Source organism: Bubalus kerabau, chromosome 11 (genome assembly GCF_029407905.1).
Source record: "Bubalus kerabau isolate K-KA32 ecotype Philippines breed swamp buffalo chromosome 11, PCC_UOA_SB_1v2, whole genome shotgun sequence".
Taxonomy (NCBI): domain Eukaryota; kingdom Metazoa; phylum Chordata; class Mammalia; order Artiodactyla; family Bovidae; genus Bubalus; species Bubalus kerabau.
Window position 1 is genome coordinate 17,095,543 of NC_073634.1, and position 18,161 is coordinate 17,113,703.

An 18,161-nucleotide genomic window follows, 5' to 3' on the forward strand; every position below is an offset into this window, starting at 1 on the left:
GTCTAAAGCATTGCAGGTGGATTCTTTACCAGCTGAGCCACAAACACCTTCTTAAATGTTCTTGTGTCCAGGAAGGAAAATAAGGGATCAAAATGGCTCACTTTGGTCTTAGGATAAAGTAGTCAAACCTTAAAGCTTTTCCATGCTCGGACCCTTCAGCCCACCTCTCACCCCGGGACCCTCACAAACTCTAACACCAACCCAGCTGAAATCTTTTCAGGTCTTCCCACATACCAATCTCTCTCTTGCCTCTGGTCTTCAGCCCTTCTTCTCTGTCTCTGGAACTATCTCTCCATCCCCACTTCCTACTTGTTCAAAGTGGTCCAGAATCAAGAAATATGGCTCCTGTGGTAGAAATGCAGAGAAGGTTTAAGCAACAGTTTTCAGAAAATAGAACTTTGCATGTATAATTTCTAAACACCTTGCAGGGCTCAGTCCCTGAGAAACTTTGTCTTTTCTCCCTCACCCCTCAGAGCACCTTCTCTGAGGTATCTCCTGGCAACTTCTCATCATGCAAGGAAAGGGTCTCCTCTCACTGCACCTGAGGCCCTCATGGGGGAGTTGTATGGGCTCTTGTCTTTATCCCTGAATTGTGAATACCTCTGTGCTCTAATGTACATGTATGAAGATGTCAGGAAATGGGAAAACGACTTGAAGCGATGGCTCAGGCTCTGGAAGATGGAGTTATCCACCTCAGAGACTTCTGGGGCCTGCATTAGAAACGCTGGTAAAGGCCCCAAGACTGATTGCCCATCTCATTGAATGGATCCACAAAAGCCATTGCAAGGATGGGAGTGGCTCCATAACAGCAGCGGGGAAGAACTTCGGGTGTCTGGTTCACTGCGAGCCTCACTGTTAAGTCCTGGGATTCACTGAGACAAAAAGCAACAGACAGTAAGTTGCAGGCTCCAATCACCAAGAAACTCAATACTGAGAAAAAAATTTTTTACTAGGCTTCCCTGGTGGCTCAGGGATAAAGAACCTACCTACCAATGCAGGAGACAAGGATTCAATCCCTGATTTGGGAAGGTCCCATATGCCTCAGAGCAGCTAAGCCTGTAGGCAACAATAGAGCACAACTATTGAGCCTGTGCTCTGGAGCCTGGGAGCCGCAACTACTGAACCCACAAGACACAAATACTGAAGCCTGCTCACCCTAGAGCCCATGCTCTGCAACGAGAAGACACTGCAATGAGAAGCCTGAGCACTGCAACTACGGAGTAGCCCCTGCTTGCCCCAACTAAAGAAAAGCCCATGCAGCAATACCCAGCACAGCCAAATTGAATACATAAATTAAATTGTTTTTAAAAATTTACCAATATATTTCCATTTTCTCTATTTTACAACTCAGATGTTTAAAAAATTTTTTCAACAAGTATTACTTTTATGGCAGTGATTTTTAAAAAATTTTTATTGTAGCAAAATACACATAGCATGAAATTTATGATTTTAACCATTTTATAAACTCCAGGAGGTGGTGATGAACAGAGAGGCCTGGTGTGCTGCAGTCCATGGGGTCACAAAGAGTCGGACATGACTGAGCGACTGAACTGAACTGAATCATACAGTTTAGTAACATTTAATATATTCATAGTGTTGGGCATCACAACTATCTGGTTCCAAAATATTTTCATTATCCTAAAGGAAATCTCACATTTATTAAACAGTCACTTCTCATTCACCATTCCTCCCAGCCCTTGGCAATCACCCATCTGTTTTCTGTCTCTATAACTTTGCCTATTCTGGATTTAAATTAAATATGAATCAAATCATACAATATGTGACCTTTTGTGTCTGGCTTCTTTCACTCAGCATGTTTTGTAGGTTCATCCACATCGTAGCTTAACCCTTTTTATGACCAATAATATTCCATATTTGCGATCAGGAAAAAATAATAAAGTTTTGGATTTTTGTTTGTTTTGTTTTATTTGGATTACCCACTAGATTGATGGAAGCTCATGTTCTAGTTCCTTCTTCATCCACTAACCAAAGGCGAATGTCTTGTTTTTTCAATTCTAAGGCTCCTAGATTTTGTTTGCTGTCTTGGTTTAGATTTTTTTTAACATTTTTGAAATGTTAATTCATCTAGTGATCTGTTTACTTTTATAGGGCTTCTTTTTCCTTTCTGTAAAGCTAGTAGTATATTTCATCAATTTGAAAGCACCATCAATCACTATTATTTTATGTACCAAGATATAAAACAATAGCCATTCACCTATGAAAATGCTTTCAGTTCAGTTCAGTTCAGTCACCCAGTCGTGTCCGACTTTTTGCAACCCCATGGACTGCAGCACGCCAGGCCTCCCAATCCATCACCAACTCCTAGAGCTTACTCAAACTCATGTCCATTGAGTCAGTGATGCCATCCAACCATCTCATCCTCTGTCATCCCCTTCTCCTCCCACCTTCAATCTTTCTCAGCATCAGGGTCTTTTCAAATGAGTCAAACCAGGTGGCCAAAGTATTGGAGTTTCAGCTTCAACATCAGTCCTTCCAGTGAATACTCAGGACTGATTTCCCTTAGGATGGACTAGTTGGATCTCCTTGCTGTTCAAGGGACTCTCAAGAGTCTTCTCCAACACCACAGTTCAAAAGCATCAATTCTTCGGCACTCAGCTTTCTTTATAGTCTAACTCTCACATCAATACATGACTACTGGAAAAACCACAGCTTTGACTAGATGGACCTTTTTTGGCAAAGTAATGTCTCTGCTTTTTAATATGCTGTCTAGGTTGGTCATAACTTTTCTTCCAAAGAGCAAGCGTCTTTTAATTTCATGGCTACAGTCATCATCTGCAGTGATTTTGGAGCCCCAAAAAGCAAAGTCTGTCACTGTTTCCACTGTTTCCCCATCTGTTTGCCATGAAGGGATGGGACTGGATGCCATGATCTTAGTTTTCTGAATGTTGAGCTTTAAGCCAACTTTTTCACTCTCCTCTTTCACTTTCATCAAGAGGCTTTTTAGTTCCTCTTCACTTTCTGCCATAAGGGTGGTGTCATCTGCATTTCTGAAGTTATTGATATTTCTCCTGGAAATCTTGATTCCAGCTTGTGCTTCATCCAACCCAGCATTTCTCATGATGTACTCTGCATATAAGTTAAATAAGCAGGGTGACAATATACAGCCTTGACGTACTCCTTTCAAGATTTGAAACCAATCTGTTGTTCCATGACCAGTTCTAACTGTTCCTTCTTGACTTGCATACAGATTTCTCAGGAGGCAGGTCAGGTGGTCTGGTATTCCCATCTCTTTAAGAATTTTCCACAGTTTGCTGTGATCCACACAGTCAAAGGCTTTGACATATCAATAAAGCAGAAATAGACATTTTTCTGGAACTCTCTTCCTTTTTCTATGATCCAATGGATGTTTGCTACCCCTCAATTCAAAATACTTTTTTAATCTCACAATCTATTAAGTATTACTTTAATATGAGAACTTAGAATCAAATATTTTACCTGTACGATCTTGCTAAAAGGAAGGATGAGTAGAGCTAGGCAAAGAAATAGCAAAGTGTCCTGTGTGGACCTTTGCCTCCAGGTAATTAGAGAAGTTGTGAACATCAGAACTTCTGGAAAGGTTTTAAGAAACCATCTAAGCTATCCTTACTCTACAAATGAGGACCTGTGAGCCCCAGATCTTCAGCAATTTGCTGCATCTCTCAACCAAGGAGATATCTGGGCATCGCATGGCACACATGTTCACACAGGTGCACTACACACACAGTCCTAAAGGCTAAGTAAAATCCTATTACACCTCACAGGGAAAATCGTAAAAGACTTTCAAATGACCAGAAAGGACTACTTGATTATAATTGCATTTCATTGTCTTTGAGCTATTCTGCAATTGGTGGGCTACAGCCCATAGGGTTGAAAAGAGTCAGAGACAACTGAGTGACTGAGCACCCAACTATGTAAATTATAGAAACTGATAGTAATGCAAATTCCCTCTATCTACAGAAATGCAAACAAATTGAATCCAGTGGGATGCAACTGATTATTGCCCTCTAGACAAGCCAGTTTTATATCTATTCATAAATTTATTTCAGCATTCTCAATGGTGTAGTTCTTTAAATTCCCTTTTGAACCAAGTGTAGCATCTTACTTGTTCCCTCATTCATTAGTGATTTAAATAAAATCTATTCCCCTTTGAACCAAGTGTAGCATCTTACTTGTTCCCTCATTCATTAGTGATTTAAATAAAATCTTTGACACACGTTCACTTTATATTTGTATTAAAGTTGTAAGTTTACCTTTGAAAAATTATTCATTAGCTATATGCAAAATAGACACACGTACGTGTTTAGTTGCTGTGTTTAGTTGCTCAGTCATATCTGACTCTTTGCGACCCCATGAACTGTAGCCTACCAGGCTCCTCTGTCCTTGGGGATTCTTCAGGCAAGAATACTGGAGTGGGTTGCCATGCCCTCCTCCAGGGGATCTTCCCAACTCAGGGACTGAACCCAGGTCTCCCATATTGTAGGCGAATTCTTCACTGTCTGAACCACCAGGGAGGCCCAAGAAAACTGGAGTGGGCCTATGCCTTATCTAGGGTTTCTTCCTGACCCAGGAATCAAACTGAGGTCTCCTACATTGCAGGCAGATTTTTACCAGCTGAGCTACCAGGGAAGCCCAAATCACTGCAGATGGTAACTGCTGGCACCCCACTCCAGTACCCTTGCCTGGAAAATCCCATGGACAGAGGAGCCTGGTAGGCTGCAGTCCATGAGGTCGCTAAGAGTCGGACATGACTGAGCGACTTCACTTTCACTTTTCACTTTCATGCATTGGAGAAAGAAATGGCAACCCACTCCAGTGTTCTTGCCTGGAGAATCCCAGGGACAGAGAAGCCTGGTGGGAGGCCGTCCATGGGATCACACAGAGTCGGACACAACTGAAGTGACTTAGCAGCCATGAAATTAAAAGATGCTTGCTCCTTGGAAGAAAAGCTATGACAAACCTAGATAGCATATTAAAAAGCAGAGATATTATTTTGCTGACAAAAGTCTGTATAGTCAAAGTTATGGTTTTTCCAGTAGTCATGTATAGATGTGAGAGTTGGACCATAAAGAAGGCTGAGTGTGGAAGAATGGATGCTTTTGAACTGTGGTGTTGGAGAATACTCTGAAGACCCTTGGACTGCAAGGAGATAAAACCAGTCTCTGACTATCCACTTGAAGGACTGATGCTGAACTTGAAGCTTGAATACTTTGGCTATGTGATGCAAAGAGCCAACTTATTAGAAAAGACCCTGATGCTGGGAAATATTGAAGGCAGGAGGAGAAGGGGATGACAGAGGATGAGATGCAACCATGGCATCACTGACTCAATGGACAGGAGTTTGAGCAAGCTCCAGGACATGGCAAAGGACAGGGGAGCCTGGTGTGCTGTAGTCCATGGAGTCACAGAGTCAGACATGACTGAGCGACTGAACAACAGCAACATGCAAAATAGAATGCAGTCAGCCATTAAAAATTAGGTGTACTCTCAAAGTTCTAAAAACAGAACTACCATATGAGCCTGCAGTTCCACTCCTGAGTACATATTCAAGACAAACAAAAACACTAATTTGAAAAGATATATGCACCCCAATGTTCATAATAGCGCTATTTACAATTGCCATGATATGGAAGCAAACTAAGTGTCCATCAGCAGGTGGAAGGATAGAGAAGATGCGATACACACACAAACACACACATGCAATGGAATACCGCTGAGCCATAAAGAGGAATGAACATTTTCCATTTGCAACAATAAAGATGGACTTGTATTTTTCTAAATGACATAAGTCAGACAGAGAAAGAAAAAGACTGTATGATATCACTTATATGTGGAATCTAAAAAATAAAACAAACTAGTGAATATAACAAAAAATATAACAAAAACTCATAAAGAACAAACCAGTGGTTACCAATAGAGAGAGGGAAGAGAGGAGGGGCAAGATGGGGTTGGGGGTTAAGAGGTGTGACTATTAGTCTAAAATTAGCAAGCTACAAGGAAATACAGTCAATATTTTATAATATCTATAAATGGAATAAAACCTTTAAAAATATGAGTCATTATATTGTATACCTGTGACATATATTATACATCAACTATATATTATATTTATGTATGGTAAAGCATCTGCCTACAGTGCAGGAGACCTGGGTTCGATCCCTGGGTCAGGAAGATCCTCTGGAGAAGGAAATGGCACCCCACTCCAGTACTCTTGCCTGGAAAATTCGATGGACAGAGGAGCATAGTATGCTACAGTCCATGGGATTGCAAAGAGTCGGACACGACTGAGTGACTTCACTTCACTTCAAAATATATTAACTACATATTATACCTCAATAAAGTAAAAAAGAAATAAAGAAATAAAAATAATTCTGTTTACAAAGTTTTTTGATTAAATGACCAAAAAAATTGCTTAAGAAGTAGTGTCAGATGAAGAAAACAAGATACAATATTGAAAATTGAATATTGAAAATATTGAAAAATGTTGAAAAATATTGAAAAATGACATCTACAATATATATGTCAAAATATAAAGGAAATCAAATGGAAAGGAACAAGACAAAATAGTGATTGCCAGTAGGTACTGCATATAAGTAGGGTTTTTTGGTTTCTGCATCTTTATATCATTCTGTACTTGGCCCATTTTTACAGTTAACGTGAATTGCTTTCATAGTCCAAAGAAAATCTTTGAAGAGGAAAGAATAAAAGATGTTCTATGCTCAAAACAAGACCTACGACATGGAGAAACAGGTAGAGCAGGGATTAGGAAACACACAGCACCTGCAAGACAATAAGTGACCAAAGGCCTCCCCACAGGATATGGAACTGACAGCTTGCCAGGAGCTGAAGGGCCGCCTGCATTTCATGGATATTTTATATTTCCTTTTTACAATGAAAATAGGCACGGCTCAGTGTTTGCACCTAAGAAAACAGCTTCTAGACAAATCAGTGTAAAATAAATAAAGATTTAAATTTAAATTATATGTATAGGCTAGAAAAACACCTACCCAGCCTTTAATCTCCACCAAGATGCTCATTAGTTGGTTCAGTGAATGCTTATTACCTGTCCTGTCAGAGATAGTACCAGGACCTTTTTTTAAATCGAGAGCCCTACCAGGACCTCATTCCAGAACTTTCCAGAATCACACAAACCAGAACAGCTTTCCAAAACTTTGGGCTTAACAGATGTCAGTTACTGACCCAAAAAGACAAGCCACATAAAAGATGAAGTTTAATGCTCAAACAGGTAATCAGATGAATTCATCTGACTCAGGGAGCTTATAGTCCAGTGAGAAATCTGCACAGGCACAGAATTACACAACAAAATGATAATTGCCATAACTGAGAGGTACTGAAGGAGGCTGGGGATTGCAGAGGAAGACACTCATGACTTTACCTGGCAAAAGGCTTTTTGGAGTTGCAGACATTTGAGCTGAATCAACACAAATGGTTCTTCCACTCCCAGAAAAAGACAAGAACTTTCTAAGACAAGGGTATAGCTTGAGCACTTGCCTGGAAGAAAAAGACCAAACTTGTGGACCCTGCAGCTCTGTATGGCTGAAGTATAAGAGGCAAATGGCCAAATAACCAGATGTGTGGCTGGAAAGAAAGGCAGGAGCCAGATCACCAGGTCACAGCCCCCAAAATTCAGGGGCTCCATCCCAGCTGTGGGCTTGGCACCATCCTGCATCTCAGTCATTCCCAACTGCCCCCCACCACACACTACCTTCCTCCCCCATGGACATCCTCCTCCTGTCGGACAGATTTGTGGCAGACAGTCCTGGGTTTTCTTCTCCATCTCCTACTCCTACTCCATTTCCCACCCTCTCCCTCAAAGACCCTTCTAGATGCCAAGATGTTCTGACCCTGAGCAGACCCTGATGATCCATTAGTCATCTCACTTTCCAGCCCTCACTGGCACTGTCAGCCTCTCTCTTTCACCCAGTCACCCTTCATCCCCCAGTAAGGAGAAATCTAGGCTCTGGGCACTGCAACCGCCTCTGTTAAAAGGACCGATTTAAATGAGTAGTGTTGAAAGAGGGAAAGTGCATGACCAGATACCCTAGAAGGAACGAACATGAGCCTTGAACTAAGAGGACCAGTCTTCTCAGGCAGGGGCTAACACCTGGATCCTGGGTTGTGCCAGCCAAAGCCTGGGAGCAAGAGCTTAGCGAACTGAGTGTTGATCATTCTGCGCCTATAAGGTTGGGGCAGCCCAATGAGTTTCTACTGGCAGGTTTAGGATATGAAAAGTCTAGGATCAAAGAAAAGGGCAGTCAGTTCAGTTCAGTTCAGTTCAGTCGCTCAGTCATGTCTGACTCTTTGCGACCCCATGAACTGCAGCACGTCAGGCCTCCATGTCCATCACCAACTCCCAGAGTTTACTCAAACTCATGTGCATCGAGTGGGTGATGCCATCCAGCCATCTCATCCTTTGTCGTCCCCTTCTCTTCCTGCCCCCAATCCCTCCCAGCATCAGGGTCTTTTCCAATGAGTCAACTCTTCGCATGAGATGGCCAAAGTATTGGAGGTTCAGCCTCAGCATGAGTACTTCCAATGAACATCTAGGACTGATCTCCTTCAGAATGGACTGGTTGGATCTCCTTGCAGTCCAAGGGACTCTCAAGAGTCTTCTCCAACACCACAGTTCAAAAGCATCAATTCTTCGGCACTCAGCTTTCTTCACAGTCCAACTCTTACATCCATACATGACCACTGGAAAAACCATAGTCTTGACTAGATGGACCTCTGTTGGCAAAGTAATATCTCTGCTTTTTAATATGCTATCTAGGTTGGTCATCGGAGAAAGCAATGGCACCCCACTCCAGTACTCTTGCCTGGAAAATCCCATAGACGGAGGAGCCTGGTGGGCTGCAGTCCATGGGGTCGCTAAGAGTCAGACACGACTGAGCGACTTCACTTTCACTTTTCACTTTCATGCATTGGAGAAGGAAATGGCAACCCACTCCAATGTTCTTGCCTGGAGAATCCCAGGGACAGGGGAGCCTGGTGGGCTGCCATCTATGTGGTCGCACAGAGTCGGACACAACTGAAGCGACTTAGCAGCAGCAGCAGCAGGTTGGTCATAACTTTCCTTCCAAGGAGTAAGCGTCTTTTAATCTCATGGCTGCAATCACCATCTGCAGTGATTTTGGAGCCCAAAAAATAAAGTTTGACATTGTTTCCACTGTTTCCCCATCTATTTGTCATGAAGGGATGGGACCAGGTGCCATGATCTTCGTTTTCTTTTTCTTTTTTTTTTTTTTTAAATTGTCACACTTTTATGATCTTCATTTTCTGAATGTTGAGCTTTAAGACAACTTTTTCACTCTCCTCTTTCACTTTCATCAAGAGGCTTCTTAGTTCTTCTTCACTTTCTGCCATAGGGTGGTGTCATCTGCATATCTGAGATTATTGATATTTCTCCCGGAAATCTTGATTTCAGCTTGTGCTTCTTCCAGCCCAGCATTTCTCATGATGTACTCTGCATATAAGTTAAATAAGTAGGGTGACAATATACAGCCTTGATGTACTCCTTTTCCTATTTGGAACCAGTCTGTTGTTCCATGTCCAGTTCTGACTGTTGCTTCCTGACCTGCATACAAATTTCTCAAGAGGCAGGTCAGGTGGTCTGGTATTCCCATCTCTTTCAGAATTTTCCATAGTTTGTTGTGATCCACACAGTCAAAGGCTTTGGCATAGTCAATAAAGCAGAAATAGATGTTTTTCTGGAACTCTCTTGCTTTTTCCATGATCCAGCGGATGTTGGCATTTTGATCTCTGGTTCCTCTGTCTTTTCTAAAACCAGCTTGAACATCAGGAAGTTCACGGTTCATGTATTGCTGAAGCCTGGTTTGGAGAATTTTGAGCATTACTTTACTAGCATGTGAGATGAGTGCAATTGTGCGGTAGTTTGAGCATTCCTTGGCATTCCCTTTCTTTGGGGTTGGAATGAACGCTGACCTTTTCCAGTCCTGTGGCCACTGCTGAGTTTTCCAAATTTGCTGACATACTGAGTGCAGCACTTTCACAGCATCATCTTTCAGGATTTGAAAGAGCTCCACTGGAATTCCATCACCTCCACTAGCTTTGTTTGTAGTGATGTTTTCTAAGGCCCACTTGACTTCACATTCCAAGATGTCTGGCTCTAGGTCAGTGATCACACCATCCTGATTATCTGGGTCGTGAAGATCTTTTTTGTACAGTTCTTCTGTGTATTCTTGCCACCTCTTCTTGATATCTTCTGCTTCTGTTAGGTCCATACCATTTCTGTCCTTTAACGAGCCCATCTTTGCAAGAAGTGTCCCCTTGGTATCTCTAATTTTCTTGAAGAGATCTCTAGTCTTTCCCATTCTGTTGTTTTCCTCTATTTCTTTGCACTGATCACTGAGGAAGGCTTTCTTATCTCTTCTTGCTATTCTTTGGAACTCTGCATTCAGATGCTTATATCTTTCCTTTTCTCCTTTGCTTTTCGCTTCTCTTCTTTTCACAGCTATTTGTAAGGCCTCCCCAGACAGCCAGTTTGCCTTTTTGCATTTCTTTTCCATGGGGATGGTCTTGATCCCTGTCTCCTGTACAATGTCACAAACCTCCGTCCGTAGTTCATCAGGCACTCTGTCTATCAGATCTAGTCCCTTAAATCTATTTCTCACTTTCTCTGTATAATCATAAGGGATTTGATTTAGGTCATACCTGAATGGTCTAGTGGTTTGCCCTGCTTTATTCAATTTAAGTCTGAATTTGGCAATCAGTGACCGTCAAAGATTCTGAAAACCTTTCTTCGTATGCATCCACTCTTTGTGGATGCCTGCGCCCCTGCGCATACATGGACCCATTCATACCAAATCCACACCCTTTTCACCCCCAGCATCTTCTGGTTCAGCCCATCTCAAGATGCTAACTGTGCCCAGAAGCACATCCCTAGGATTTTTTAAGCCTCGTTTGCATTTCAAGAGAAAGTCAAGTTGCATTCCATGACTTACTTTATATGTACCTCTTTCCCTGGCAGGTGCCAAAGCTGCTACAGACCTCTCCACAATAAGCCTCCCTTCTTTGAAACAGGAAATGCCATTTGGCCCAGCCTGAAAGGAGTAATCCTTCTAGTCCCCTGGAGGAGAGCCACCTAGGATTGGCTCTGGTGCTGAAGGGGCTACAGGGTGGGATCTGGCAGTCCAAGGAAACAGAAGTTGGGACCAGGAGAGTAACGTTTGCTTAAAACTTCTCTGGAGCCAGAACTGACAGAGCTGGGTCATGTTTGCTGGGGAAGGACCAGGGTCCTGGGCTCTATCGCCTCTAGTCTAAAATAGATTAAATGTCCTCTGCAGAGCAAACTGGAGAAGTGGCCATGGGCTCGTTGTGAGTGCTGCTGGCCTGGGAGGAGTAAGCTTGGAGTGGCCAGGGGCAGGAGGGCCCCATGTCTCTTTGTCTTAATGACAGCGGGAGTTTACAGACCCATATCAGCAGCAGCTGGTCAAGACTCTTCCCTTGTCCCTGTCACTGCTGAGTTGCCACAGTGCAGTCCTGGTTGGAGAAAGCTCTGCCCGGCTACCCCTCCATGTGGTGTGAAGGCAGGCCAAGGGCACTTTGTGAAATTCCAGGCTGGCCTGTGGTCACCATGTCCCCAATTCTATGCTCCCTTCCTCTGACTACACCGGACTTGAATTCCTCTGAAGCATGTAAAGGTCAGACACCCCCAAACAATGGTAGGCTTTCCAGTAGGCACAGGGGCACAGGAGGGCCTCCCCTTTTTTCTTCCAGGACAACAGCTGCCTATTGCTAAGGGGGTTCATCTTGTTTGTGAAGCTCCCACTGCTCCTGGGTTGTAAGCGTGGCCAGAGAGCAGCTCTGTGTGGGAAAGGCTTGAGGCTGCAGTGCAGTGAGGCTCAGCCTGCCACCCTGGGGACAGGCAGGCAGGAAGCTCCACCCGCTTGGGGAAAACCTGTCCTTTGATCTGGTCTACTCCATCTCACCTTCTCACCAGGCACAAAGCAGAAACAGGGAATCTGGAATCAAGCAGGCAGTCTGAGACCACTATCAGGTTCATGTCAGTGGGAATTAAAGAGAGATGATATCACCAGCGCAGACACTCTGCTTCTGACCCCAGGGCTCCCACATACTTGCTTTGATCTTTGTGGTCAGTCTTTTCAGTAAAGGCCCAAGCCCTCTTTGCAATAGGATGTTACCTCTCCTCCCATTAAGAGATGGACTCTGTGTCTCCATCCACGTGAACCTGGGCAGTCCTTGCAACAAAGTTTGGTCAACAGAATGTGGAAGAAGTGATGCTGTGTATGTTTCAGAGCCTAGGCCTTAAATGACCTGGCAGCTTCCTACTTTGCTTTCATGAAATGATGTCCTCCAGTTCGTAGAGTTTACTCCTGGATGACAGGAGGAGTAAACTCCTACACGGAGAACGGAGGCACCCCAGCTGACAGCCAGCACCCACGGTCACTGTGAATGAGACCAACTTGGCCCTTCCAGCTGCTGTAAGATGCCCTCTGAGTGTTTACTGCACTAGTGATCTCAAGTGAGATCAAAGAAGAACTGCCTGGCAACTCACAAATCATCAGAAATAATAAACTGTTGTCTTAAGATACTCAGTCGTGGGGTTGTTTATCACCCCAAGCCTCTGCTGTCAAGATGCTAGGCCCAAATGCCCATCCCGAGTTTTCTCCCTTGCCCCAGCGTGCACCATTCCCCAAGCCTGGCCTGCCAGTCCATTCTACTGATCCTGCCTTGGTTTCATGGACCCTTCCTTGAGTCCTAAAGTCAGACTCACTAAACTATCCCTTGACAAGCCCACTCCCACTCATTAATCACCAAGACCACCTATCCCGGATTTCCTGCTATGAAAGCAGGAAGACAAGATGGATGGGTGGAAGGAAGGAAAGAAGGAAGGGCTCAGTAGGGCATTATCTTCCATTATCTTCACCCCTGGGCTTCCCAGGTGGTACTAGTGGTAGAGAACCCACCGTAAGAGAAGCAGGTCTGATCCTTTGGTCAGGAAGATGCCCTGGAGGAGGGCATGGCAACCCACTCCAGTATTCTTGCTTGGAGAACCTCATGAACAGAGGAGCCTGGCAGGCTACACTCTGTAGGGTCACAAAGAGTCAGACACGACTGAAGCAATTTAGCATGCACACACACCTTCACCACCATCCACTTCTTTAAGTAATAATTTTTTATTATTAATATAATAGGTTAAGAGTTTAGGCATCCTCTATCTATTCCTGGTTTCACAATGATGCCCTGGGACATACATGCAAAGTTGGGCACAAAGTAACTTGGCTAAAGTATAGAATATTTGGAAATAGTACAAGGTGAGGCATGGCTAGAGCCGAACTGAGAGGAAGAGATTCAGAGGGAGACCGCGAAGCTGTCGGTCCCCATTGCTGTTAGTTTGTTCATGGGAATCAGTCTGACAGGAAAAGATCAGGGAGGTTAGCTTTGTTTCATCAAATAACCTGCTCGGTCAAAAGAGACTATTTCCCAGAAAATAGTCTAGTTACATTTTCAGTGAACCTCCTAAGACCTATTCAGGCAGCCCAGTTTGCCTTCTTTCTTGGGGAAGAGAAGTAGTGCTCTATAAAAATTTAAGCTAATGAATTTTTCTCTTACACTGTAGAGAAGACTAGAGAGCATGCTCAGCATAAAATAGTAGTTTTCAGTAACTGTCTTTGAAGTCACACAGACCTTGGATTTGAATCCAAGTCCTAGTCAATAGGACCCTCAGCTACTGAATTTCTATGAGCTTTAATTTCCTCATCTGTAAAATGATCTCACAGATGGTGAAATCACAGAGGCAGCACATGTCAAGCTCCTAATAGAGCACCTTGCCCAGAGTAACTCCTCAAAAACATCAGCTACCATTAGAAATAAAAGCATAGTAAATACTAGCTACTACTATTGTAAACACAATCTGCTACAAACAAGGACGTTAAACTCTCTTCAGGAAAATAAGATGCTTAATCCTTTCACCCATTTCTGCTTTATTGACTATGCTAAAGTCTTTGTGTGGATCACAACAAACTCTGGAAAATTCTGAAAGAGATAGGAATACCAGGCTACCTGACTGGCCTCTTGAGAAACCCATATGCAGGTCAGGAAGCAACAGTTAGAACTGGACGTGGAATAACAGACTGGTTCCAAATAGGAAAAGGAGCACGTCAAGGCTGTATATTGTCACCCTGCTTATTTAACTTATATGCAGAGTACATCATGAGACACACTGGGTTGGATGAAGCACAAGCTGGAATCAAGGTTGCCAGGAGAAATATCAATAGCCTCAGATATGAAGATGACACCACCCTTATGTCAGAAAGTGAAGAAGAACTAAAGAGCCTCTTGATGAAAGTGAAAGAGGAGAGTGAAAAAGTTGTCTTAAAGCTCAACATTCAGAAAACGAAGATCATGGCATCTGGTCCCATCCCTTCATGGCAAATAGATGGGGAAACAGTGACAGACTTTATTTTTTTGGGCTCCCAAATCACTGCAGATGGTGACTGTAGCCATGAAATTAAAAGACACTCGCTCCTTGAAAGGAAAGTTATGACTAACCTAGACAGCACATTAAAAAGCAGAGACATTACTTTGCCAACAAAGGTCCATCTAGTCAAGGCTATGGTTTTTCCAGTAGTTATATGTGGTTGTGAGAATTGAACTTAAAGAAAGCTGAGCACTGAAGAATTGATGCTTTTGAACTGTGGTGTTGGAGAAGACTCTTGAGAGTCCCTTGGACTGCAAAGAGATCCAACCAGTCCATCCTAAAGGAAATCAACCCTGAATTTCATTGGAAGGACTGATGATGAAGCTCCAATAACTTGGCCACCTGGTGTGAAGAGCCGAGTCATTGGAAAGGACCTTGATGCTGGCCATGGCAATGACAGGCTCAGCACCTTGCTCGTCCATGAGTAGTCACACAAAGGAAAGGGTGACAGTGGTCAAAGTGACACTGGAGAATTTTTATAGCAACCTTTTTGCTCAACATGAAGAACGAGAAATGAGACAAAAGAAGTTAGAAAAAGTGATAGACGAAGAAGCCCTCAAGGCTGAAGAGAAACGACCCTGGAGATTAGCACGTACTCGGAAGGAAACAGAGTTTCTTCGTTTGAAGAGAGCAAGACTTGGACTCGAAGATGAGTCCTTAAAAGTAATAGGCAGAGGAGCCTTTGGTGAGGTGTGGCTTGTTCAGAAGAAAGATATGGGCCATGTGTATGCAATGAAAATACTTCGTAAAGCAGATATGGTTGAAAAAGAGCAGTTGGGCCACATTCGTGCGGAGCGCGACATTCTAGTGGAGGCAGAGAGTTTGTGGGTTGTGAAAATGTTCTATAGTTTTCAGGATAAGCTAAACCTCTACCTAATCATGGAGTTCCTGCCTGGAGGGGACATGATGACCCTGTTGATAAAAAAAAAGACACGCTGAGAGAAGAAGAGACTCAGTTTTACGTAGCAGAAACCATGTTAGCCTTAGACTCTATTCACCAACTTGGGTTCATCCACAGAGACGTCAAGCCAGACAACCTTCTCCTGGACCCCAAGGGCCATGTGAAGCTTTCTGACTTTGGCCTTTACACAGGACTGAGTAAAGCACATGGAACAGAATTTTATAGGAATCTGAACCACAGCCTCCCCAGTGATTTCACTTTTCAGAGCATGAATTCCAAAAGGATAGCAGAAACCCGGAAAAGAAATAGACGTCAGCTAGCCTTCTCCACGGTAGGCACAGACCGGGTACAACAAGCTCTGTGATTGGTGGTCGCTAGGGGTGATCATGTATGAAATGCTCATTGGCTACCCACCTTTCTGTTCTGAGACCCCTCCAGAGACATACAAGAAGGTGATGAACTGGAAAGAAATTTTGACTTTTCCTCCAGAGGTTCCTATTTCTGAGAAAGCCAAGGATCTAATTTTGAGATTCTGCTGTGAATGGGAACATAGAATTGGAGCCCCTGGAGTTGAGGAAATAAAAAATAATTCTTTTTTTGAAGGTGTTGACTGGGAACATACCAGAGAGAGACCTGCTGCAATATCTATTGAAATCAAAAGCATTGATGATACCTCAAACTTTCATGAGTTTCCAGAGTCTGATATTCTTAAGCCAACAGTGGCAACAAGTAATCACCCTGAGACAGACTACAAGAACAAAGACTGGGTCTTCATCAATTACACCTGCAAGCGCTTTGAGGGCCTGACTGCATGGGGGAGCGATCCCTTCCTACATGAAAGCAGCAAAATCGTTTTCCTTGAAATGGGATCCTAAATCGAGTTCTTTGTACAACATCATGGTTTTCTTCTCATAAACTCTTTTGGAAAGAGTTTCCAGGAAGTTCATGGAACCCACCAACGTGGTGAACATGGTGATAATAAGTGGATTCTCTTCCGTAACACATCTGATGACTGGTAGAACAACTGTTTCTACCATGTTGGGCACGAAAGGCTGTCCTGCTTCTTTAGAAGCATCATGAGCCAATCTGGTGTTTTAAAAAAACCTCAAATTTTCCTAAGTTCATCAAAACGAAGGGGGAAAAACAGCCATCATCCAACTTTAACACTGTAACATAAACTTATTATCAGCCAATTCTGTGTTTCTGTGACATGCTTCCTGTCAAGCCCACCAAGTTTTGTTTTGTTTTTTCTTTACGGCTAAGAGTTCGTAGTACTAAAGGAAATAAAGCAATAAAGAGCATCAGCAGCCAGCGTTCCGGCAGAAGAAAATGATCCACCATTCTGAATGGGTGGTTATGGTGGTTTCTCCCCAGACCTCAGCATCTGGCAAGTGGCTTTTTATAGCCTCCATTCTTTTCCAAAAAAGAATTATTTTTTATTTCCTCAACTCCAGGGGCTCCAATTCTATGTTCCCATTCACAGCAGAATCTCAAAATTAGGTTGAGGCTAATTTTGGTGCACTTTATTTATGGTCCTAGGATAAAGACCCTCAGTCCATTTTGATTTATTTGCTCCTGCCCATCTAAAATACTCATGCTGCTCTTCTGAGTGCTGATGGAGGAGGCCAGCTTGATCCATCGTTGCTCTTAGAAGACCCAAAGGCTGCTGGGCATTGCCAAGGAGTCTTGGATCACGTGGAAAATCCTCACCTTCTCTTCACGACTGTATCAGAAAATCCCTTCGGATATTGCCTTGGACCAGCAATACCCACAAGTGCTGCCAACAGGACCTCGGCTCCTTCCTGGGAACACAGCAAGGAGAGCCTGGGCGGAAGAGGCGGCCTGGAACCCTCTTGGCGAAGGTGCTGCTCCTGTTCTGTCTCCAGGACCTGCCTGCCAGCGGTGAGGGAACCAGCCGAGTACACAGTGCAGAGCCCGCCTGCAGATGCTTGTACAGTTCACGCCTCAGTCCCTGGTGTGGCCGTATTTGTATTCCCAGTGTTTCTCCTCTCCCAACTTTAAGTAACCATTTTGCCTTGGAATCATGATTACAAATTTTTCCTTTGCAGATGCCTTCCTGGGGGATGGTCCTCTCCACTCTAAAGGGTCACCTGCAGGCCTGGGCTGACCAGGCCTCTCTGCTGGGGTGGTCTCTGAAGAGAGACCCTCTGAATTTTAGCACCAAGTGCCTTTTCTTTCACAGCTGCCACCACCTTTAGAGAACTTTTGCTGCATCAGAAAAATGTGGAGGCTCCATATCAATGCATTATTGCTTTAAAAAATTTTGATGACTCTTACAGCATCATTTGCACCTATGTGGTAACTTTGCGTATTGCAGAGTGTGTGGCCAAGTCACAACTGGGATACTGCTTCCTGCCAGTCTTGAGGTTGTAAACATCAGCTATGAAAAGAAAGTATGTCCTAGCTTAGCCATTCAGGAAAAAAAAAAAGGGAATATCAAAGTGATAGCAGCAAGTGAAGCTGCTTTGGGTTTTAATGACTTAGAGGAAGGAAAAAGAATTTTAGGGAAATATTAACTCTGGATGAAGATCATGTGTTTGCCCCTTATTCTTTCATTCATGGTTTGCTGGTGAAAAGGAAGTGAGAGTCTTTTGTGTAACTATGTAGTTTCTTTGGATTACCAAATAGCTGGGGTCTTGACCCCCGTGTGTTTTGCAAGAGTATGTGGTAAGCATGGGTAATGAGGAGGGTGATAGCCTGTATGTTGGAAAGTGGCATGGGATGATTTTAAGGGTGGAGGGGATGTCCACATTTTATCTT

General features: G+C 43.5%; 1 pseudogene; it reads left to right on the forward strand.

The window, feature by feature from the left end:
* Positions 1-14,866: 14,866 nt before the first annotated feature.
* On the forward strand, positions 14,867-16,295 carry LOC129622701 (serine/threonine-protein kinase 38-like; annotated as a pseudogene).
* Positions 16,296-18,161: the final 1,866 nt, after the last annotated feature.